This window comes from Sapajus apella, unplaced genomic scaffold (genome assembly GCF_009761245.1).
Source record: "Sapajus apella isolate SASKATOON/1434 unplaced genomic scaffold, GSC_monkey_1.0 scaffold114, whole genome shotgun sequence".
Lineage (NCBI taxonomy): Eukaryota > Metazoa > Chordata > Mammalia > Primates > Cebidae > Sapajus > Sapajus apella.
Genome location: NW_022437054.1, coordinates 5,730,635 through 5,755,468, shown reverse-complemented (window position 1 = coordinate 5,755,468; position 24,834 = coordinate 5,730,635). Strand labels below are relative to the sequence as shown.

General features: G+C 42.4%; 2 pseudogenes; one reads left to right on the top strand and one right to left on the bottom strand.

Annotated features, from left to right (window-relative positions):
* Positions 1-1,548: 1,548 nt before the first annotated feature.
* LOC116537928 lies at positions 1,549-2,406 on the top strand (annotated as a pseudogene).
* A 7,966-nt stretch (positions 2,407-10,372) lies between these two features.
* On the bottom strand, positions 10,373-12,906 carry LOC116537850 (annotated as a pseudogene).
* Positions 12,907-24,834: the final 11,928 nt, after the last annotated feature.

The window sequence follows — 24,834 nt, the reverse complement described above, 5'->3', positions numbered from 1 at the left end:
ATTAGGCCCTATGAATTAAACATGTATAAGATAGACTCTTACTTCAAGATGGTTGTAATATTCTCATGGTATATAAGGTTTTTTTTGTTTTTGTTTTTGTTTTTGAGACAGTCTCGCTCTGTCGCCCAGGCTGGAGGGTAGGGGCACAATCTCGGCTAACTGCAACCTCCATCTCCCAGTTTCAAGTGATTCTCCTGCCTCAGCCTCTTGAGTAGCTGGGATTACAGGCACCCACCACCAAACCTGGCTAATTTTTGTATTTTTAGTAGAGACAGGGTTTTACCATGTTGGTCAGGCTGGTCTTAAACTCCTGACCTGAAGTGATCCCCCTGCTTCAGCCTCTGAAAGTGCTGGGATTACAGGCGTGAACCACCACACCTGGCCAGTATTTAAGGTTTTTTTTTAAGTTAGTTTAGGCAGGGCGAGGTGACTCAAACCTGTAATCCTAGCGCTTTGGGAGGCCAAGGCACAGGAGGATTGCTTGAGTTTAGGAGTTTGAGTCCGGCCTGGGCAACATATCGAGATCGCCATCTCTATAAAAAACTTAAAAATTAGCTAAGCACTGTGGTGTGTGCCTGTAGTCCCAGAAACTCAGGAGGCTGACCTGGGAGAATCACTGGAGCCCAGGAGGTTGAGGTTGCAGTGAGCCATGATTGCGCCACTGCATTCTAGCCTGGGCCACAGAGTCAGACCCTGTCTTAAAAAAAAAAAAAGTGAGTTTAAAGAAACAAGTTTTTATTTGATGCCTGAAAGGACTTAAGCAGTGCTTCTTGTTTGGGTTTCTTAAGCTAGGATAAAAGGATTGACGCCAGAGGATTGTTCTCTGTCCCATCTTTCATTACTGCAGGTTGGTCCCAGTTTTCATTGTTTTTCTCTTCATTACTGGGATCAGGATTAATCCCAGTAATGGTAATTACTGCCTAATTACCATTCAGGATTACAACAATGTCTATAGAAAGTGGGCTGTGAGTACTGTTTTCTTTATTTATCTTAAAAATATGTGTTTTAGGCTGGGCACAGTGGCTCATGCCTGTAGTCCCAAAACTTTGGGAGGCTGAGAGGTGGGTGGATCACTTGAGGTCAGGAGTTCAATATAAGCCTGGTCAACATGGTCAAACCCTGTCCCTACTAAAAATACAAAAATTAGCTGGGCATGGTGGTGCTTGCCTGTAATCCCAGCTACTCAGGATGCTGAGGCGGGAGAATTGCTTGAACCGGGGAGCTGGAGGTTGCAGTGAGTTGAGATCGCGCTACTGCACTCCAGCCTGGGGAATAAGAGCGAAACTCTGTTTAAAAAAAAAAAAAAAAAAAAAAGCCTTTCCATGCTACCCACAGAGGTGTCCATATGGTGTTGTCCTGGATTCTTGTCGTAACTTAAAGGGAAATTTTCACAGTGTCTGGAGCACTGGATGTCCTGCAAATGAAAAAGGATGTCCTCCTTTTTTCTCCTTCTTCTTTTTTTAAATCAGAACTCTTCAGCCAAAGAAGGATGTCCTTAAGTTCCTTGCAGCAGGAGCCCACTTAGATGGCAGTAATCTTGACTTCCAGATGGAACAGTACATCGATAAAAGGAAAAGTGATGGCATCTACATCAAATCTGAGGAGGACCTGGGAGAAGCTTCTGCTGGCAGCTCATTCCATTGTTGCCATTGAAAACCCTGCTGATGTCGGTGTCATATCCTCCAGGAATACTGGCCAGAGGGCCGTGCTGAAGTTTGCTGCTCCACTGGAGCCACTCCAATTGCTGCCGCTTCACTCCTGGAACCTTCACAAACCAGATCCAGCAGCCTTCTGGGAGCCACGGCTCCTTGGGGTTCCTGACCCCAGGGCTGACCACCAGCCTCTCATGGAGGCATCTTATGTTAACCTATCTACCATTGCTCTGTGTAACACAGATTCCACTCTGCGCTATGTGGACATTGCCATCCCATGCAACAACAAGGACTTCACTCAGTGGGTTTGATGTGGCGGATGCTGGCTCGGGAAGTTCTGAGCATGCGTGGCACCATCTCCCGTGGACACCCTTGGAAGGTCATTCCTGACCTCTTCTTCTACAGAGACCCTGAAGAGATTGGGAAAGAAGAGCAGGCTGCTGCTGACAAGGCTGTGACCAAGGAGGAATTTCAGGGTGAATGAACTGCTCCAGCTTGTGAGTTCACTCCTGCTCAGCCTGAGGTTGCAGACTGGTCTGGGGGCATGCGGGTGCCCTCTGTGTCTATTCAGCAGTTCCCTACCGAAGGCTGGAGCGTCAGCCTGCCACGGGAGACTGGTCTGCAGCTCCCACTGCTCAGGCCACTGAATGGGTAGGAGCAACCACTGAATGGTCTTAAGCTGTTCTTGCATGGGCTCTTCAACAACATGGAAATAAGGTTGATGGAAAATAAACACCCGTTTCTAAAAAAAAAATGTGTTTTAGATTTAAAAAGGACCAGCCTGGTATTTTTTAATCTATAGGAATCTCTAGGTTCTGTATTTATCTTTTATCCACCTTTGCCAAAAGAAGCTACATAATTTATGACCCTTTTCAAAAACTGTTAATATTTTCAAGATAGTGACAGCAGAGCATTAAACATAGTACAGGCCTTCTAAGCATGGAGCCCTGTACCACTGCTCTGTCATACGCCCATGAAGCCAGCCTTGCTTTTCACAGTTTATTAAAGAAGCTGGACAATTTGTCTACAGTATTTCACTCAGTTTTTTATTTGTTTGTTTGTTTGTTTGAGACAGTGTCTCACTTTGTTGCCCAGGCTGGAGTCACCCAGGTGAGATCTTGGCTCACTGCAACCTCTGCCTCCTAGATTCAAGTGATTCTCCTGCCTCAGCCTCTTGAGTAGCTGGGATTACAGACATTCACCACCACACCTGGCTATTTTTTTTTTTTTTTTTTTTTTGGTGTGTGTGTTTTTAGTAGAGACAGGGTTTTATTATGTTGACAATGGCTGGTCTCGAACTCCTGGCCTCATGTGACCTGCTGGCCTTGGCCTCCCAAAGTGATGGGATTATAGACATGAGCGACCTTGCCTGGCCAAAATTTCACTGTTTTAATTTTGCTGACTGCATTCCCCTGGTGTAGGTTGAAATTTTCCTCTGCCCTCTGAATTTCCTGCAAATTGGTAATTGCATCTAAAGGTTTAATGATATTAAGATGTAATTTGAGGGGAAGACTACTTAAGGAGTGGGGGCCTGCTTTTTATTAGGTGGAATATAACATCAAATTGCCTTTTGTTGTTTTTCCATTATTATTAGCCGTTGATACCCAATGCTTGGATTCTTTTTCATTAGAGGTTCCAAAATGGTAATATTCAAATTATATCATTGCCAGGCATGGTGGCTCAGGTATGCAATCCCAGCACTTTGGGAGGCTGAGGTGGGTGGATCACCTAAGGTCAGGATCATCTAGCCTGGCCAACAAGGTGAAATCTCACGTTTTTCCCTTTATTTAAGTTATGGAAATGAAGAGATTATATTCTTGTTTTCACCGAGGGTGAACAATTCTCTTTTTGCAAGAAACATTATGAGCTCATGGTTTTAAACATAACTGATGTGTTTTAGTCTAATGCAACTATTTTCTTTATTTCTTGCTCGAACTGCCTCATCTTTATTTAGTGGGAGCCTCTTCAACGGCCTTCAAGTAATTTTTTTTTGTATAGAGTCTCACTCTGTTACCCTGGCTGGAGTGCAGTGGTGCGATCTCAGCTCACTGCAATCTCCGCCTCCCGGGTTCAAGCGAATCTACTGCCTCAGCCTCCTGAGAGGCTATGGTGTGCAACCATACTCGGCTAATTTTTGTCGTTTATGTAGAGACAGAATTTTGACATGTTTCCCAGCTTGGTCCTGAACACCTGAGCTCTAGTGATCCTCCTGTCTTGACCTCCAAAAGTGCTGGGATTACAGGCATGTACCTGGCTATAGTTTTTTTGTTTTGTTTTGTTTGTTTGTTTTAGACGGTGTCTTGCTCTGTTGCCCAGGCTGGAGTGCAGTGGTGTGATCACTACTCACTGCAGTCTCGACCTCCTGGGCTCATGCAGTCTTCCCACGTCAGCCTCTCAAGAAGCTAGGGCAACAGGTATGCACTGCCATATCGGGCTAACTTTTAAAATTTTTGGTAAAGACTGTCTCGCCATGTTGCCCAGGCTGGTCTCAAACTCCTAGGCTCAAGTGATCCTCCCGCCTTGGCGTCCCAAAGTGCTGGGACTACAGGTATGAGCCACCCTCAGCTGTTCATTTATTTTCTATAGGTAACTTATCTGGTTTTTTAATTTTCTTTTTCCTTTTAAAAAATATTAACTTTGTATGAGATTTAGTGTGGATCCTCTTTGTTTATTTGTTTATTTATTTATTTATTTATTTTGGGGATGAAGGTTGCCTCTTGTTGCCCAGGCTGTAGTGCAATGGTGTGATTTTGGCTCACTGCAATGTCTGCCTCCTGATTTCAGGAGATTCTCCTGCCTATTCTTTAGCCTCCTGAGTCGCTGGGATTACAGGCGCATGCCACCACATCTGGCTAATTTTGTATTTTTAGTAAAGATGGGGTTTCACCATGTTGATCAGGCTGTTCTTGAACTCCTGACTTCGAGATCCACCTGTCACGGCCTCCCAAAGTGCTGGGATTACAGGCATGAGCCACTGAGCCCAGTCTGTTATTTATTTTGACTTTACATTAGCTTCCCAAACTTTAAGAAGGAAGGTGTAATTTAATATTGCCTTTCTAATTTGACAGCTCTACAGTGCCACCTTCTGTTGTTTTTATGAGAAGTCTAATTGTAGGGCATCCTACTTTCTGGGATGTGACCGCATCTCTGTTGGTCCCTCTGTTTTACTGGAGCCCTCATCTTTCCTTTATGCTCTTTGTTCAAGAACTACTTAAATCCTCAACACTACTGGGAAGAGATTTAGTTTTGAGAGCTTATGGGGAGAACTCTCCCAGCCTATTGATATCTTACTGAGGATGCCTTGTGCCAAAACCCTTGGGGTTTCCGATATTATTTTATTTATTTATTTATTTATTTTAAGATGACATCTGACTCTTGTTGCCCAGGTTGGAGTGCAATGGCACGATCTTGGCTCACTGCCACCTCTGCCTCCTAGGTTCAAGTGATTCTCCTGCCTCAGCCTCCTGAGTAGCTGGAATTACAGGCACCTGCCACCATGCCTGGCTAATTTTTGTATTTTTCGTAGAGATGGGGTTTCACCATGTTGGCCAGGCTGGTCTCGAACTCCTGACCTCAGGCAATCTGCCCGCCTCTGCCTCCCAAAGTGCTGGGATTACAGGCATGAGCCACCGTGCCCAGCAATATTATTTTCAAATTGGCCATCTGAGTGTCCTGATGAGTGCCTATTGGTTGTTTTGGAAGGTTTTTTTTGTTTTTGTTTTTTTGAGAAAGTTTTGTTCCTGTCACCCAGGCTGGAGTGCAATGGTGCAATCTTGGCTCACTACAACCTTTGCTTCCTGGGTTCAAGCAGTTCTCCTGCCTCAGCCTCCCAAGTAGCTGGGGTTACAGGTGCCCGCCACTACGCCTGGCTAATTTTTGTGTTTTTAGTAGAGACGGAGTTTTACCATGTTGGCCATGATTGTCTCAAACTCCTGACTTCAGGTGATCCACCTGCCTCGGCCTCCCAAAGTGTTGGGCTTACAGGCCTGAGACACTGTGCCCAGCCTGTTTTAGAATTTTTACATGTCTGGTGCCCCATTTCTTCCCTCTGCTTCCTCCCGCACAGATGCTGCTATCATTTATCTCTTGTGCCTTTTGGTGCTTTGGTGCTACCTGCAGATGTTTTGGGGTTCCATGGAATTGCTGTACCATCTAGTTTGGTTGTAGATATCATTCAAGGATTTTTGTTTGTTTCTATCCTAACTGTTCTGTGTCAGTTTTGTTTTTTAACTGAAAAACAACATTTTTGAACTACTAAAGATTTTTTTTTGTGTGGTTAGCTCTTGAGCAGTCATTGTCATTAAGTTTCTGGCATAAAATACGCTTGTCATCTTCTTTTGGGATGCTGCATCTTTTGGGATGCAGGGTATTAGTATTTTCAATCTTGGTAAGATTGTTTTGACCTAATTAGATTAGAAATATACACAGGACTACACCTCAAACTGTCAAAACTGATAAAAGGGCATGCTAGATTTGAATATCTCTTTCCTTTGATTTAGATATCCCCATTTTTGAGACTCCATCTTATAGGAATAGAAACATTTATATCAAGAAACATGTATCCAAAGAGTGTTTTTGTTTTGTTTTGTTTGTTTGTTTTTGAGACAGGGTCTTGCTCACCCAGGCTGGAGTGCAGTGGTACGATCTCAACTCACTGCAGTCTCCACCTCCCAGGCTCAAGTGATCTTCACACCTCAACCTCTTGAGTAGCTGGGACTACTTGAGAACAAATTAGCCTGGCCATTTTTTTTGTTTGTTTTTTGTAGAGACAGGGTCTCACTATGTGGCCCAGGCTGGTCTTGAACTCCTGGGCTCAAGCAATCCTCCTGCCTCGGCCTCCTAAAGCACTAGGATTACAGGCATGAGCCATGGTGCCCAGCCTAAAATATTAAAGCAACATTATTTGTAGTGATTTTGTAAAAAAAAAAAAAAGTTGGGAAAAAAACCCTGTCTGTTCATAATTGAGGAATGGTTAGATTATCTGTAGAATGTGTATCTCTGGGTTGATAATGTAGTTATTAAAATGAATTAGAGGCCGAGCACTGTGGCTCACACCTATAATCTCAGCACTTTGGGGGGCCGAGGTGGGTGGGTCACTTGAGGTCAGGAGTATGAGACCAGTCTGGCCAACATGGAGAAACCCCGTCTCTACTAAAAATACAATAAAACTATCTGGGCATGGTGGTGTGTGCCTATAATCCCAGCTACTCGGGAGGCTGAGGTAAGAGATTCACTTCAACCCAGGAGGCAGAAGTTGCAGTGAGCCAAGATTGCGCCACTGCACTCCAGCCTGAGTGACAGAGCAGGAGTCTGTCTCAAAAATAAAAATAAAATGAATTAGAGCTATATTAATTATCCTGGAGGAATATTCATAATCCTTTCTGTTTAGGAAATTTTTAAAAAACTTAGAAGTAAGGCAACAAGGATTATTATAAGATATTAATATTCTGCTACAGCATTTTCTAACAAATTAGGCTAAAGGTCTTTTGGTTTTCTTGGGACTATAACTTGATTTACTGTTTGTAAGTGATTAGAGCCTAGGCATTTTGCAACTTTGTAAAGTTGGAGATTGAATTGTAGAAAACATGTAAGATGTACATTTATGGATTGTAACCCCCCCCCCAATATACTTATGTTGAAGCCCTAACACCCAATCTGACTGTATATGTGGATAGGGCTTACAAAAGGAGGTAATCAAGGTTAAATGAAGTCATAAGGGTGGGGCTTCACTCTAATAGGACAGACTACGACTGCTGTCCTAAGAATAGGAAGAGATGAGAGAGCTTTCCCTTTCTTTGCATGCACGTGGAGAAGAGGCCACGTGAAGACACAGCGAGAGTGTGACCATCTGTAAGCCACGAAGAGTGGCCTCACCAGACACCAACTTTGATGGCACCTTGATCTTAAACTTTCCAGCTTCCAAAGTTATGAGAAAACAAATTTCTGTTGTCAAAGCCACCTAGCCTGTGGTATTAGTCAGCGAGAGCTGACTAATATACAGTGTGATAGTTTATTTTTTTCTGTTTGGGAAAGGATATAACCCCAGCCAGCTGTAGTGGCGCATGCCTGTAATCCTAGCAGTTTGGGGAGACCAAGGGAGGAGGATCACTTGAGCCCAGGAGTTTGAGATTAGCCTGGGCAACAAAACAAGATCATCTTTACAAAAAATAAAAAATTTAGCTAGGCATGGTGGCATGTGCCTGTACTCCTCACTACTGGAGAGGCTGAAGTGGAGGATCACTTGAGCTCAGGCGTTTGAGGCTGCAGTGAGCTGTGATTGCACCACTGTACTCCAGTCTGGGCAACAGTGCAAGATTCTCTCTCTAAAAATAAATAAATAAATAAATAAAATAATATAACCCTTAAGGTTATGATTTTTGCTTTTTTTGAGATGGAGTCTCACTCTGTCGCCCAGGCTGGAGTACAGTGGAGCAATCTCTCTCACTGCAACCTCCGCCTCCCAGGTTCAAGTGATTCTCCTGCCTCAGCCTCTTGAGTAGCTGGGATTACAGCGCACGCCACCATGGCTGGCTAATTTTTTTGTATTTTTAGTAGGGATGGGGTTTTACCATGTTGGTCAGGTTATCCTGACCTCACGATCCGCCTGCCTCAGCCTCCCAAAGTGCTGGGATTACAGGTGTGAGCCACCGCGCCTGGCCAGTGTTATGATTTTATTTCCCTGTAGGACAGTGATTGATTTTATATTTAAAATAACAGGCTTATTACTGTGTTTCTTTTATCACTTTATATAAATTTCTCATATCCTACTGAATCACTGTTGTCATTCTGCTGGTTTCCTCATTAAGGCAGGGTCTCGCTCTATCACTCAGGCTGGAGTGCAGTGGCATGATCATGGCTCACTGCAGCCTTGACCTCCAAGGCTCAAGCAATTCTCCCACCTTAGCCTCCTGAGTAGCTGAGACCACAGGTGTGTGCCATCACACACAGCTAATTTTTAAATTTTTTGTAGAAACGGAGTCTCCCTATGTTTCCCAGGCTAGTCTCAAACTCCTGGGCTCAAGTGATCCTCCCACCTTGGTCTCCCAAAGTGCTGGGATTACAGGTGTGAGCCACTACTTTCAGCCTTCGTTAAATATTTAAATAAAATTTTGACATGTGTTCTGGACTATTTGTGTGGGAATTACATTTTTGCCAATTTGAGAAATAGAGGGACTTTTTCCCTTTAAGGAATCAGAGTAAAATATGTTTAACATAAAAATTTTTAACAATTTTTAAGTATACAGTTCAGTGGCATTAATTACATCTGCATTATTATGTAGAAACAACCACTATACAACTATAAGTATTTCTATGATCCCAAGCAAAAACTTTTGTAAATATTACTTTTACCAGCTGTGTTTTTATAACTTATCCACGTGCATGATGGAAAAATTTTAATTTGTAGCCATCTTTTCCCATGTAATAGTATTGATTCATAGAAAACTTAATGTTCAAAATCTGCTTTGTGGAGGCATGTAATAAGATAAACATCACACATTATAAGGCTCTTTGTGGTAACCACAATTATAAAATGGCAAAGTATTTTCTCTGTAAAAAACAAACAAACGAACAAAAAAAACCTTAATTCTCATTTAAAAATAACTCCCGGCCGAGGCATGAGAATCGTTTGAACCTGGGGGGCAGAGATTGCAGTGAGCCGAGATCGCGCCATTGCACTCTGACCTGGAGGATAAAGCCAGACTCAGTCTCAAAAACAAAAACAAACAAAAAACTCCCTATTTTCTTCTTCCCCTAGCTCTTGGTAACTTCTAATTTCTGTCTCTGAATTTGCCTGTTCTTGATAGCTTATATCAGTAGACTAATAAGAAACATAAACTAAAAAAAAAAAAAGTGTTAGTAATTTGAAGACATATGAAAATATAAAGTTATCTGGTAGAGTTAAATATATGGACAAACATAAAAACATGTATTACTGTAATTTGGGTTCATAACTTTAAATTCTTTAATAGCATTTAAAAGACAAAAGTAGGCCGGGCGTGATGGCTCATGCCTGTAATCCTAGCACTTTGGGAGGCCAAGGCAGGTGGATCACTTGAGGTCAGGAGTTCGTAAACAGCCTGGCCAGCATGGTGAAACCCCGTCTCTACTAAAAATACAAAAACATTAGCCAGGCATGATGGCGGGTGCCTATAATCCCAGCTGCTTGGGAGGCTGAGGAAGGAGAATTGCTTGGACCCGGGAGGTAGAGTTTGCAGCGAGTCAAGATTGTACCACTGCAGTCCAGCCTGGTGACAGGATGAGACTCCATCTCAAAAAATAAAAATAAATAAATAAACACAAAAGTATAAACATAATTATAAATCTATGCTAATAGATACACGATAAAAATGTATATTTTTAAAAGAGATGAGGTCTTGCTATGCTGCCCACACTGGACTCAAACTTCTGGGCTCAAGCTCTCCTCCTTCCTCAGTCTCCCAAGCAGCGGGGCCTACAGGCACACACCACCACATTTGGCTCTAAGATGTAATTTTTGAATTCAATAATATAATGTAGGGAATGGTGGTGCTATAGTGGAGTAGAGTTTCTTTCTTTTCTCTTTTTAAACATTTTTTAAAAATAGCCTTTAATGGAAAATACAAAAATATAATATTGTATCTTTGAAACACAATCTGTATATTCAGCAAGTACTAAGCTTCCTAACATAATCTGTTTAATATTGCATTTTTATTTGCAAGATCATTAAAACAAATTTTATTTTACTTGACAGCAATATTTATGATGCTGACATCCTCATAGGGCTTATTTGTTTTGGGATTGACTTTGCCGTTGGAGATCCTCTGTACAACTTCCATTCCTTTAGTCACTCGTCCAAATACTGTGTGCTTATTAGCAAGCCAAGGCGTTGGTACTACTGTTAAGAAAAACTGGGATCCGTTAGTATTTGATCCTGTGTTCGCCATGCTGAGTGTGTATGGTCTGTCTTCTCATAATGTTGAATGAAATTCATCTCCGTGGCCAGGCGCGGTGGCTCACGCTTGTAATCCCAGCACTTTGGGAGGCCGAGGCGGGTGGATCATGAAGTCAAGAGATTGAGACCATCCTGGTCAACATGGTGAAACCCCGTCTCTACTAAAAATACAAAAATTAGCTGGGCATGGTGGCACACGCCTGTAGTCCCAGCTACTTGGGAGGCTGAGGCAGGAGAATTGCTTGAACCCAGGAGGCGGAGGTTGCGGTGAGCCAAGATCGCGCCATTGCACTCCAGCCTGGGTAACAAGAGCGAAACTCTGTCTCAAAAAAAAAAAAAAAAAAAAAGAAATTCATCTCCAAATTCTCCTCTCCATATGCTTTCTCCTCCATACCAATACCTGTCGGATCTCCTGTCTGAATCATGAAGCCCTTAATTATATGGTGAAATGCATGCCCATTATAATAACCATTTCTGCTGTGAACACAGAAGTTTTCCACTGTCTTAGCAGGAAAAAGTTTGATGTGAATGCCTCCCATGCCTGTGTGGATAATGGCACTATCCAAAACTCGTTTAGGTCCTTCAGCTTGAGTAGCTGCCATGACTTTTTTAGAGGGTTTCTCATTAAAAACATCTCCATCAGAATCTGCACTTTTCCTATCTTCTGGTTCTCCTTTGGTAGACATATAAAATCTATTCTTTTTGAATGATGTACAGACTATGGTTGGGTCAACTTGAATATTCTGAAGAACAGGTTTTCAGAAGCGTTCATCTCTGTAGGAGTTGCAGCACGATGCTTTTTGGCTATTGCCTGAAACAAAGCCAATTACATTTCTCTAATATATTTTTTTTAGTAATAGATTGTTTTTTAAAAAATTTATTTATTTTACTTTAGGTGCATACTATATCTGGCATTTCTCCCCATGTTATCCCTCCCCCCCCCCCGCCGTCTCTTTCCCCTCTTTCCCCCCCCCCCCCGCTGTCTCTCCCCTACCCACCCCTACTGTCTGAGGACAGTGTGTGATGCTCCTCTCCCTGAATCCACATGTTCTCATTGTTCAACACCCACCTATGAGTGAGAACATACGGTGCTTGGCTTTCTATTCTCTCTAATGTCTTCTTGTTTGCCTAAAATACATTTATAGCTTTAATGCCCAGCATTGTTCCATACAGCACAAAGTGTCCAGTTTCATCAAAAACTATACTAATTGATCTTACAGCATCAGCCTTCTCCAACTCATGCTCCACAGCCATTCGTTGACCAAATTCCATGTCTGGTAACTGTTGTCTCATCTGTTGCAGTTCAGTAAACATATTTAGTGATTCATCAAAGACTCTCATGAGTTTTCCATATAAAAACCTGAAAATTCTAACTTTTCTATCAGAACCAATAGTAGCTATTTTCTTCCCATCTGGTGAAAAACATATGCTGGTTGGATAAGCCTTACACTTGGCAAATTCAAATAAATCACTGTCAGTTTTATATTCCCAGTTCACAGTTTTGGGGAATTTATATTTAAGAGGAGGCCCAGTCCAGTATTCAATCATCCCAGATTTGTCAGAAGCCACTACTGCTTTGTAAACTGGGTTTAGCCGTGCCTGAGTAAGAGGTGATGTATGGAGTTTGTAAAAATATGAAGTGGCTGGTTATCTCCTCGGTCATCATAAATGAAAATTTTTCCTGTACTCCTTTCAGAAGGAGCAACTGAAGAAATTGCATTCCCTGGGCAATGGATCCACTCACACTGTCCAGGAAAATAGCCAAGTTTCAGCATGTGGATCATGTCAAAGTTCACTGCCTCAAACTCCTTCATTGCTTTGTCATCACCCGCGGAACAGAACAATGCTCCCTCAGAGCTAACTGCAACACTCTCAATAACTCCCGGTGACTACGAAAATGTTTAACAAATTCAATTCCCTCTTCTATTTTTTTCCAGAACTTGCCATGTCCATCAAGACCGGCAGTAATAATAAAATCTGTTTCGGTGCATACCACGTGGGTGATAACATCTCTGTGCATGTAACTGCGCTCACACGTGGATGCACTAGGGACTCTGTGCATGTAACTGCGCTCACACGTGGATGCACCATGGAGGTTATCAAGACAGACTCTTTCAAACGCTAAGACTCTTCTTCGTGGCCGGTGTTGCCTCCACAAGTAAAGGCCTAACCCAGCTCTTCGGTCTCCTACTCATCGTTCTCCCGGGACACCGCCACTGCCACTGCCAGCTCTCTTTCGCTGAGTTCTGTTTTTTCTGGTTCCTCGGGGTCCCGGCGCCTTCTCCGTTTCCGTTGCAAATCGCTACCACTTTCCACCGCCATGTTGTTTGCATCGTCCTTTTTTTTTTTTTTTTTTTTTTTTTTTGAGATGGAGTCTCACTCTGTCACCCAGGCTAGAGTGTGGTGGAGCGATCTCAGCTCACTGCAACCTCCGCCTTCCAGGTTTAAGCGATTCTCCTGCCTCAGCCTAGCCAGTAGCTGGGACTACAGGCGCCCACCACCATGCCCAGCTAATTTTTGTATTTTTAGTAGAGACGGGGTTTCATCAAGTTGATCAGGCTGGTCTTGTACTCCTGACCTCATGATTCATTCGCCTATGCCTCCCAAAGTGCTGGGATTACAGGCATGAACCACCCTGTCCGGCTAGAGTACTATGTGTGAGTAAAGCTAAATTGTTTCAGATTAAAATAGATTGTTGTAAATCAAAACCACAATAAGGGTCACCTCCTGCTCATTAGGATGCAATACACACAGGCACGCGGGTGCACACACACACACACACAAATGCATCTCAACTTACCATGGGGTTACTTCTTGATAAACCCATCATAAAATAAAAATGTTGTAAGCTGAAAATGCATTTACTACACCAATACACTTAACCTACTTAACATCATAGCTTCATCTAGCCAACTTTAAATGTGCTCAGAATCCTTATATTAGCCTGAAGTTGGGCAAAGTCATCTACTGCAAGGCCTGTTTGATAATAAAGTATAAAGTACTGAATATCTTTTTTTTTTTTTTTTTGAGATGGAGTTTCCCTGTTGTCGCCAAGGCTGTAGTGCAATGGTGTGATCTCAGCTCACTGCAACCTCTGCCTCCTGAGTTCAAACGATTCTCCCGCTTCAGCCTCCGGAGCAGCTGGGATTACAGGCATGTGCCACCATGCCCAGCTAATTTTGTATTTTTGTTAGACACAGGATTTCACCATGTTGGTCAGGCTGGTCTCGAACTCCTGACCTCAATGGATCCGTCTTCCTCGGCCTCCCAAAGTGTTGGGATTACAGGTGTGAGCCACTGCACCTGACCAAAGTACTGGATATCTAATATAATGTATTGCCTACTGTACTGAAAGTAAAAGACAAAATGGTTGTATGGGTGTTCAGATATGGTTTCTATTGAATGCGTGTTGCCTTTGCAGCATGATAAAGTTGACAAATTGTAGTATAATTTTTAACTGTATTAAAAATTTTAGGATGGACTTGGTGGCTCACGCCTGTAATCCTAACACTTTGGGAGGCTGTGGTGGGTGGATCACTTGAGGTCAGGAGCTTGAGACCAGCCTGGTCAACATGATAAAACCCCCTCTCACCAGGCACGGTGGTTCACACCTGTAATCCCAACACTTTGGGAGGCCGAGGCGGGTTCATCACCTGAGATCGGGAGCTCGAGACCAGCCTGACCAATATGGAGAAATCGCCTCTCTAAAAATACAAAATTAGCCTGGTGTGGTGGCACATGCCTGTAATTCCAGCTACTTGGGAGGCTGAGGCAGGATAACTGCTTGAACGCAGGAGGCAGAGGTTGCCGTGAGCCAAGATCGAGCCATTGCACTCCAGCCTGGGCAACAAGAGTGAATCTCCATCTCTAAAAAACAAACAAAAAACCCCATCTCTGCTAAAAAATACAAAAATTGCTGTGCGTAGTGGTGGGCACCTATAATCACAGCTACTTGGGAGGCTGAGGCAGGAGAATGGGTTGAACCCGGGAACAGAGGTTGCAGTGAGCTGAGATCGCACCATTTCTCTCCAGTGTGGGAGAAAGAGTAAAACTCCATCTCAAAATAATAGCAATAATAATAAAGTTTAACATATTCTAAAAATAGGGGACCGTGTGTATATATAAAACAGAAAATAACAGATGTTGATGTGGATGTGGAGAAACTGGAACTCTTGGGCCTTGATGGTAGGAAAGTAAACGATGCAGCAGCTATGGAAAATAGTATGCTAGTTTCTCAAAAACTTACAAATAAAATTACCATATCATCCAGTAATTCCAGTTCTGGATATATTCCCTGTCTTAATCTGTTTTCTGTTGCTTATAACAGAATATCTTAAACTGCGTAATTTGTAAAGAAAAGGAATTTATGGTGATTTACAAAGAAAAGGGATTTATTTCTCGTAATTATGGAGGTTGAGAAGTCCAAGGTAGAGGCAGGGGGATCTGATGAGGGCCCTCTTGCTGTGGGGACTCTCTGAAGTGTCCCAGGGTGGTGCAGGGGATCACATGGTGAGGGGACTAGCTTTGGTCTCTTTCTCTCTTATAAAGCCACCAGTTCCTGTCCCTTGATAACCCATTAATCCATTAACCCCTTAATCCAGTAATCCATAAATAGATGAATCCATTCATGAGGGCAGAGCCTACATGATCCAATTACCTCTTAAAGGCCCCACCTCTCAATACTACCACATTGGGGATTAAATTTCAGCTTACATTTTGGAGGGTATGTTCAAACCTCAGCCTACTCCAAAGAATTAAAAGCAAGGACACAAAAATATTTTTATAGTCATGTTTATTGCACATTATTATTCAATAGCTAAAATATGGGAACAACCCAAGTGTACATCGATTAATAAATTAAATATTGTAAGTTAATGGACAATAAAAATTTTTATTCAGCCTTAAAAGGAAGAACATTCTGACCGATGCTACAACATGAATGAACCTTGAAGATGTTATATTAAGTGAAATAAGCCAGTCACAAAAGGAAAAATACTGTTATGATTCCATTTTTTTTTTTTGAGATGAAGTCTTGTTCTGTTGCCCAGGCTGGAGGGCAGTGGTTCAATCTCGGCCCACTGCAACCTCTGCCTCCTGGCTCAAGTGATTCTCCTGTCTCAGCCTTCTGAGTAGCTGGGACCACAGTCACACACCATCACGCCTGGCTAATTTTTGTATTTTTAGAAGAGACAGGGTTTCGCCATGTTGACCAGGCTGGTCTGGATCTCCTGACCTCAGGTTATCCACCTGCTTTGGCCTCTCAAAGTGCCGGGACTATAGGCGTGACCCACCACCACCCAGCTGATTCCATTCTTATAAGAAATACTTAGAGTAGTCATATTCATAGAGACAGAAAGTAGAATGATGGTTGCTAGGGGTTGAGGGTAGGAGTAAATATGGAAAAATCAACTAAACACAAAAGTAGGAATGGGAAGAAATTAGAGACAAAACAAAAAGTTATAAAACACACAGAAAACAACAAAAGGCAATAATATGTCCTTATCAGTAATTGCTTTAAATGTAAATAAAGTCCATAGTCTTTAATTTACACCCCACTTCTAAAAAGAGAGAGATTGGCAGAATGTACAAAAAATAAAGAGGATCCAAATACATGCTGGTTACAGGAGACTCACATCTCATGTAAGAACATGCAGAGGATAAAAGTGAGAGGAGGTCCCAGGTGCCTGCTGGGTCCCTGAGCCGGCCAGGAACAGGCAGAGACAGGCAGGCAAGTGGGCAGGTGCTGTGGCTTACAGTCAGGGCCCAGGCTGCACAATATTGAAAAAAAAAGGAAAGAAAGTGGAGGGATGAAAAAAGATATTTCATGCAAATAAGAATAAAAAGAGAGCAAGGGTGGCGACACTAATAACGGACAAAATAGAGTTTAAGTGAAAAACTTACAGGAGACAAAAAAGAACATCATATATGTGTATAAAATGACCTTATATTTATGATATATGTATATATTATATATGTAATTGACCACATAAATTCAATTTACCTACAAAATTATACCAATTATAAATATGTATGCACGGAACATCAGAGCTTATAAATATATGAAGTAAACTTGACAGAATTGAAGTGAGAAAAAGCTCAACAGCAATTGTGGGAAACTTCAATACTCCCCTTTCAACAATGGATAGAACAATGAATGAAAATCATTACGGAAACAGAAAACTGAAACAAGAGTATAGAACAATCAGACCTAACAGATACTTACAGAACACTCTACTCAACAACAGCAGAATTTACATTTTTCTCAGGTACACATGGGAAATTCTGCAAGGATAGACAACATATTAGTTCATAAAGCATGTCTTAATTCATTTTAAGAGATAGAAATCATACAAAGTATTTTTTTTCCAGTCACAATGGACTGGAGATAGAACTAGAAGAAAGAAAAGTAGAAAAGTCAAAAAGATATGGAATTAAAGAATATACTATTGGAAAAAAACACAGGGATATTATAAAGTATATTGGAACAAATTAAATGAAAGCACACCATGCCAAAATGTATGGGATTCTGGCCAGGTGTGGTGGTTCATGCCTGTAATCCCAGCACTTTGGGAGGCCGAGGTAGGCAGATTGCTTGAGGCCAGGAGTTCCAGACCATCCTGGCCAACATGGCAAAATCCCGTCTAATGAAAATAGAAAAATTAGCCGGGTGAGGTGGTGCTCCTATAATCTCAGCTGCTCAGGAGGCTGAGGTGCGAGAATTGCTTGAACCCAGTAGGCAGAGGTTGCAGTGAGCCAAGATCACACCACTGTACTCTAGCCTGGGTGACACAGCCACTGAGACTCCGTCTCAAAAACAAAACAATTGTACAACAACAAAATAGATAACCTATATAAAATGGATAAATTACTAGAAACACATAACCTACCATGAAAGAATCATAACAAAATAGCATATCTGGGCTGGGAGCTGTGGTTTATGCCTGTAATCCCAGCACTTTGGAGGCCAAAAAAAAAAGCCTAGAACTAGATGGGTTCACTGGTGAATTCTACCAAACATTACATTTACAGAAGAATTAACAAACACCAATAGTCCATAAATTCTTCCAAAGAATGAAAGTGCAGGGAGCACTTCTGAACTGATTGTATGGGACCAGCATTACTCTGATATCAGACAGACAAAGGCAATACAAGAAAATTATAGCTCAATATGCCTGATGAATATTGATACAAAAATTTTCAACTTGATGTACTGTTATTGTGCTTGGTAAATAATAATAATAATAAAATCGTCAACAAATACTACAAAACAGAATTCAACAGCACATTAAAAGCACTATATACTATGACCAAGTGGATTTATTCCTGAAATGCAAGGGATAGTTCAACATATGAAAATCCATAATTAATACATCATAATAACAAAATTTAGACAAAAAGCCCATATGATCATCTCAATTGATGCAGAAAAATCATCTGACAAAATTCAATGGCCTTTCATGATTTTTTAAAAAACCCTTGCCGGGTGTGGTGGCTCAAGCCTGTAATCCCAGCACTTTGGGAGGCCAAGGTGGGCAGATCACCTGAGGTCAAGATTTTGAGACCAGCTTGACCAACATGGAGAAACACTGTCTCTACTGAAAATAGAAAAGTAGCTGGGCATGGTGGTGCATGCCTGTAATCCCAGCTACATGGGAGGCTGAGGCAGGAGAATCGCTTGAACCGGGGGCGAGGAGATTGCAGTGAGCTGAGGTTGTGCCATTGAACTCCAGCCTGGCCAACAACAGTGAAACTCCGTCTCAAAAAATTACAACATAATAAAACCTATATGTGAAAAACCCATAACAAACATTAGACTAAATAGTGGAAGACTCTAACACTTTTCTCTCAAATCAGGAACAAGCCTAATAGACACTTTCAGCAAAGTAACAGGATACAAAATTAATACCAAAAAAATCAATCACATTTTTATAAACTAACAATAAACAATCTGAAAAGGAACGAGACAAGGATGCCTGCTTTTGCCACTTCTGTTTAACATTGTAATAGAAGTCCTAGACAGAGCAATTAAGCAAGGAAAGAAATAAAAGATACACAAATTGGAAAGAAAGTACAATTATCACTTTTTGAAGACGACATGATCTTCATGTAGAAAATGCTAAAGATTCTACAAAAGTTCTGTTGCAACTAACAAACAAATTCAGGGAAGTATCAGAATACAAAGTCAACATGAAAAAATCACTTGCGGCCGGGCGCAGTGGCTCACGCCTGTAATCCTAGCACTTTGGGAGGCCAAGGTGGGTGGATCGCCTGAGGTCAGGAGTTCAAGACCAGCCTGGCCATCAGGGTGAAACCCCATCTTTTATAAAAAAAAAAAAAAAAAGAAAAAAAAAGAAAAAGAAAAAAAGAAAAAATCACTTGCATTTCTATACACTAACAATGAGCAATCTGAAAGGGAAATTAAGAAGACAATTCCATTCACAATTGCATTAAAAAAATACTTAGGAATAAATTTAACCAAATATACTAAAGGATTATACACTGAAAACTATAAACTGTTGTAGACAGAAATTAAAGAAGACTTAAAGGAAAGACACAAATTCAGGGAAAGGCAGTCCATATTCATGAATTAGAAAACTAAATGTTGTTAAAATGTCAATGTAACTTAAAGTAACCCACAGATGGGGCCAGGTGCGGTAGCTCATGCTTGTAATCCCAGCACTTTCAGGTGAGGCGGGTGGATCACCTGAGGTTGGCAGTTCAAGACCAGCCTGGCCAATGTGGTGAAACCCTGTCTCTATAAAAAAATAAAAAATAATAATAATTTAAAAAAGTAACCTACAGATGCCGGGCACGGTGGCTCACACCTGTAGTCCCAGCACCTTGGGAGGTGGAGGTGGGTGGATCACCTGAGGTTGGCAGTTTGAGACTAGCCTGATCAACATAGAGAAACCCCGTCTCTACTAAAAATACAAAATTACAAAATTAGCTGGGCATGGTGGCGCACGCCTGTAATCCCAGTTATTTGGAAGGCTGAGGCAGGAGAATTGCTTGAACCTGGGAGGCAGAGGTGGCAGTGAGCCAAGACTGCTTCACTGTACTCCAGCCTGGGGAATAAAGCAAGACCCCGTCTAAAAAAAAAAAAAAAAAAAAATACAGATTTTATGTAATCTCTGTCAAAATCCCAATCGTGTTTTGCAGAAATAGAAAAATCCATTTTAAAATTCATATGGTATCTCAAGGGAGCCTGACTAATCCCCAAAGAAAACAAATCTTGAGGCTAGGTGTGGTGGCTCATGCCTGTAATCCTAGCACTTTGGGAGGTCAAGGTGCGCGGATCACCTGAGTTCAGCGGTTCAAGACCAGCCTGGTCAACATGGTGAAACTCCCTCTGTACTAAAAATACAAAAATTAGCCGATGTGGTGGCGGACACCTGTAATCCCCACTACTTGGGAGGCTGAGGCAGGAGAATTACTTGAACCCAGGAGGCAGAGTTTGCAGTAAGCTGAAATTGTGCCACTGCACTCGAGCCTGAGCAGCAGAGTGAGAATCTGTCTCAAAAAAAAAAAAAAAATGGCTGGGCTCGGTGGCTCATGCCTGTAATCCTAGCACTTTGGGAAGCCGAGGCAGATGGATCACGAGGTCAGGAGTTTGAGACCAGCCCAGCCAACACAGTGAAACCCCATCTCTACTAAAAATACAAAAAATTAGCCAGGCATGGTGGTTCATGCCTGTAATCCCAGCTACTTGGGAGGCTGAGGCAGGAGAATTGCTTGAAGCCAGGAGGCTGAGGTTGCAGTGAGCCAATATGGCGCCACTGCACTTCAGCCTGGGCGACAGAGCAAGACTCCTTCTCAAGAAGAACAACAACAAAAATCTTGAAAAAAGGATTAACAAAGCTAGAAGTCTCTCACTTCCTAACCTGAAAGCTTATTACAAAGTTATAGTAATCACACAGTTTAGTTCTGGCATAAAGACAGACATGTAGACCAATGGAATAGAATTGAGACCCCAGAAATAAGCCCACACATATATGGTGAAATGATTTTTTTTTTTTTTTTTTAGACAGAGTCTCACTCTGTTGCCGGGGCTGGAGTGCAGTGGCGCCATGTTGGTTTACAGCAACCTCTGCCTCCCGGGTTCAAGCAATTCTCCCTCAGCCTCCCGAGTAGCTGAGATTACAGGCACCTGCCGCTATGCCCAGCTAATTTTTGTGTTTTTAGTAGAGATGGGGTTTCACCATGTTGGTCAGGTTGGTCTCGAAGTCCTGACCTCAGGTGATCTGCCTGCCTTGGCCTCCCAAAATGCTGGGATTACAAGCTCCATTGCACTCTAACCTGCGCAACAAGAGCGAAACTCCATCTCAAATTAATAATAATAAACAAATTAATAAATCAGCCATGTGTGGTGGCATGCACTTATGGTCCCAGCTGCTCAGGAGGCTGAGGTGGGAGGACTGCCTGAGCCCAGGAGGTCAAGGCTGCAGTAAGCCATGATTGTAACACTGCACTCCAGCCTTGGCGACAGAATGAGACCCTGTCTCTCAATAAATAAATAAATAAAAATAAATTAAGAACAGTGAAAAAGCTTCCAATGGTAAATTTTATGTTATGTATATTTTAGCTCAATTAAAAACAAAAAAGAGGCCAAGTGTGGCGGCTCACACCTATAATCCTAGCACTTTGGGAGGCTGAGGCAATGTGGCTCACTTGAGCTCAGGAGTTCAAGACCAGCCTGGGCATCCTGGCGAAACCATGTTATCCAGGCATGGTGGCTCGCACCTGTGGTCCCAGTTACTCGGGAGGCTGAGGTGGGAGAATCACTTGAGCCCAGGAAGTTAAGACTGCAGTGAACCATGATCATGCCACTGCATTTCAGCCTGAGTGACAGAGTGAGATCCTATCTCAAAAAAAAAAAAATAAGAAAATTAAAAAATAATAAAATCAAAAAAGAACAGTATTTAGGGAGGTTTTTTTTGGGAGGGAGGTGTTGAAATTTCAGGGCTCTAGGAACTTTGGCCTCTTTGTATGTGAGTCTTACCTACTGGTGGAATCATTCCTTAGGTTCTGGAAGCCTAGAGAACACCTAGTAGACCAAGAGAAGAACGTGTTTTTAATAGATCCCTGAACACTTTGCCTTTCTTTCTTTCTTTTTTATTTTTTTTTCAGAGATGAGGTTTCTCCACGTTGGCCAGGATGGTCTTGAACTCCCGATCTCAAGTGATCTGCCCGCCTCGGCCTCCCAAAGTGCTGGGATTACAAGTGTGAGCCACCAAACCTGGCCACACTTTGCCTTTCCATTAAAGAGGATGAGGCCAGAAACTCCTATTTGAGGATAAGAGACTGGAATTTATAGAATCATGGAATTTATCTCAGAGATGGATTCGTGTAATTCAACAAATTTTATTTGAATCATCTTTATGATACTATACTGCCAAGTGAATATCAAACCTATGTCACTGGTGTTTATTTATTTATTTATTTATTTATTTTTTGAGGTAGAATGTCACTCTGTAGCCCTGGCTGGAGTGCAGTGGCATGATATCAGCTCACAGCAACCTCCCCCTCCCAGGCTCAAGTGATTCTCCTGCCTCAACTTCCTGAGTAGCCTGGCTGTCACTGGTCTTTTAAAAAATAATATTGTTTGCCAGGCACAGTGGTTGACGCCTATAATCCCAGTATTTTGAGGGGCGGAGGCAGATGCATCACCTGAGGTCAAGAGTGCGTGACCAGCCTGGCCAACATGGGAAGCCCTCCTCTACTAAAAATACAAAAAATTAGCCAGTCGTGATTGCAGGTGCCTGTTATTTCAGCTACTCAGGAGGCTGAGGGAGGAGAATGGCTTGAACCTGGGAGGTGGAGGTTGCAGTGAGCCGAGATCACACCACTGCACCCCAGCCTGGGCAACAAGAGTGAAACTTTGTCTCAAAAAAGAAATTAAGAAAATAATAATAATATTCTTTTAATGGCTGGGCGCAGTGGCTCATGCCTGTAATCCCAGCAATTTGGGAGGCCGAGGCAGGTGGATCACCTGTCAGGAGTTCAAGACCAGCCTGGCCAATATGGTGAAACCCCATCTCTTAAAATAATAATAATAATAATAATTCTTTTATTAACAAATTAAGCAATCCAAAAGATATAGCAACGTTTGTAAAAATTACCTGTCATTCCACCAGACTGGGCACAGTGACTCACACCTGTAATCCCAGCACTTTGGGAGAGTGAGGTGGGTAGATTACCTGAGGTCAAGAGTTCGAGACCAGTCTTGCCAACATGGTGAAACCTCATTTCTACTAAAAATAGAAAAAAAAAAATAGCTGGGTGTGGTGGCACCTGCCTGTAGTCCCAGCTACTTGGGGAGGCTAAGGCAGGAGAATCCAGGAGGTAGAGGTTGCAGTGAGCCAGACCGCACTCCAGCCTGGGGCGACAGAGGGAGACTCCATCCTAAAAATAAAATTACCTGTTATTCAACCAATCAGATATAAGCATTGTCAACATTTTGGCAAACAACCTTCTGGATATCTCTCTTTTCCTGGATGTCTCTTTATATACACTCTTCTACATAAATTACCTCATATTACACAAAGTGATACCATAAAATACTTGTTCTTTTGTGTCTGGCTTGTTTCACTAAATACAGTGTTTTCAAGTCTCACCCACGTTGTAGCATGCATCAGAATTTAATTCCTTTTAAGCAGAATAATATCCACCACAATTTGTTTACCCATTCATCCATCAGTGGACACTTGGGTTTGGGCCAACTTTTGGACATAGTGAATAATGTGGTTATGAACAAATATCCATCTGAGACTTTGCTTTCATTTTGTTTTTAGATTAAGACTCACTCTATCTCCCAGGCTGGAGTGCAGTGGCGCAATCTCAGCTCACTGCAACCTCCGCCTCCCAGGTTCAAGCCATTCTCCTGTTTCAGCCCCCCAATTAGCTAAGACCATAGTCATGAGCCACCACAACTCAGCTAATTTTTGTAGTTTTAGTAAAGATGGGGTCTCACCATGTTGCCCAGGCTGGTCTGGAACTCCTGACCTCAAGTGATCTGCCCACCTTGACCTCCCAAAGGGCTGAGATTACAGGCATGAGCCACTGTGCCAGGCTTATTTTTTGCATTTCTGAGGCTTTGTCATTGGGGCCTTCCTGATCCTAGAGGGATCATCCCTAGGTTAGCCAACGCCTAGAGATGGTGAAAAACTCACCTGAAAGTGCCTTGTATGTGAAAACCAACCAATCCAGATCCCACACCCCAACTACCTTAATTATCAGGCTCTCATACTTCCTTCTCACTGCTCTTCCCTTGTCTTACTCACTCCAGGGCCAGATACCAGAGCAGGAAAGACAACCCTTGTGCCCCAGAGAGCCTGCTGAAATTAATCTAGCAACCAACCCTAAACCTGCTCACCCTGCCTTGCCTGTTCCTTCCTGTGGAAGCCACAGTGGAGGTTCTCGCCCATGTTTTCCCCTCCTTTCCTCTGCCTCCTGACCTACCCTGCCGTTTCCCTGTGTGGTGTGGCATTGTGAGCTCTGTCCCTTCAGGACTCTGAGTAACAAACTATCTTTTTTATGGCAATTATCTCTTGATCCATCGGCCTCATGTACCTGAATAAGAATAAAACTTGGGCTGGGCATGGTGACTTACACCTGTAATCCCAGCACTCTGGGAGCCTAAGCAGGCAGATTACCTGAGGTCAAGAGTTCGAGATCAGCCTGGGCAATGTGGTGAAACACTGTCTCTACTAAAAATACAAAAATTAGCTGGGCATGGTGGCACATGCCTGTAATCCCAGCTACTCGGGAGGCTGAGGCGGGAGAATCACTTGAACCCAGGAAGTGGAGACTGCAGTGAGCCAAGATCGCACCACTGCACTCTGGCCTGAGCGACAGAGCAAGACTCTGTCTCAAAAAACGAAAACAAAGAAACCCCTATATTTTAAAACACTGCCGTACAGTTTCCACAGCTGCTGTACCATCTTACATTCCCAACAACAATGGACAGAGATTCCAATTTCTCCCCATCCTTGCCGACACTTGTTATTTTGTGTTTTGTTTTGTTTTAGAGTAGCCATACTAATATGTGTGAGCTGATATATCCTTGTGGTTTTGATGTGTATTTCCCCAATGATTAGAGCTGTTAGCATTGTTTCATATGCTTGCTTGGTAGCCATTTGTTATTTATTTATTTATCTATTTATTTGAGAACTGTCAATTCAACTCCTTCCCACCGCCCCTCACACCTTAAAATTTTTTTTTTTTTTTTTTTTTTTTTTTTTTTTTTTTTTT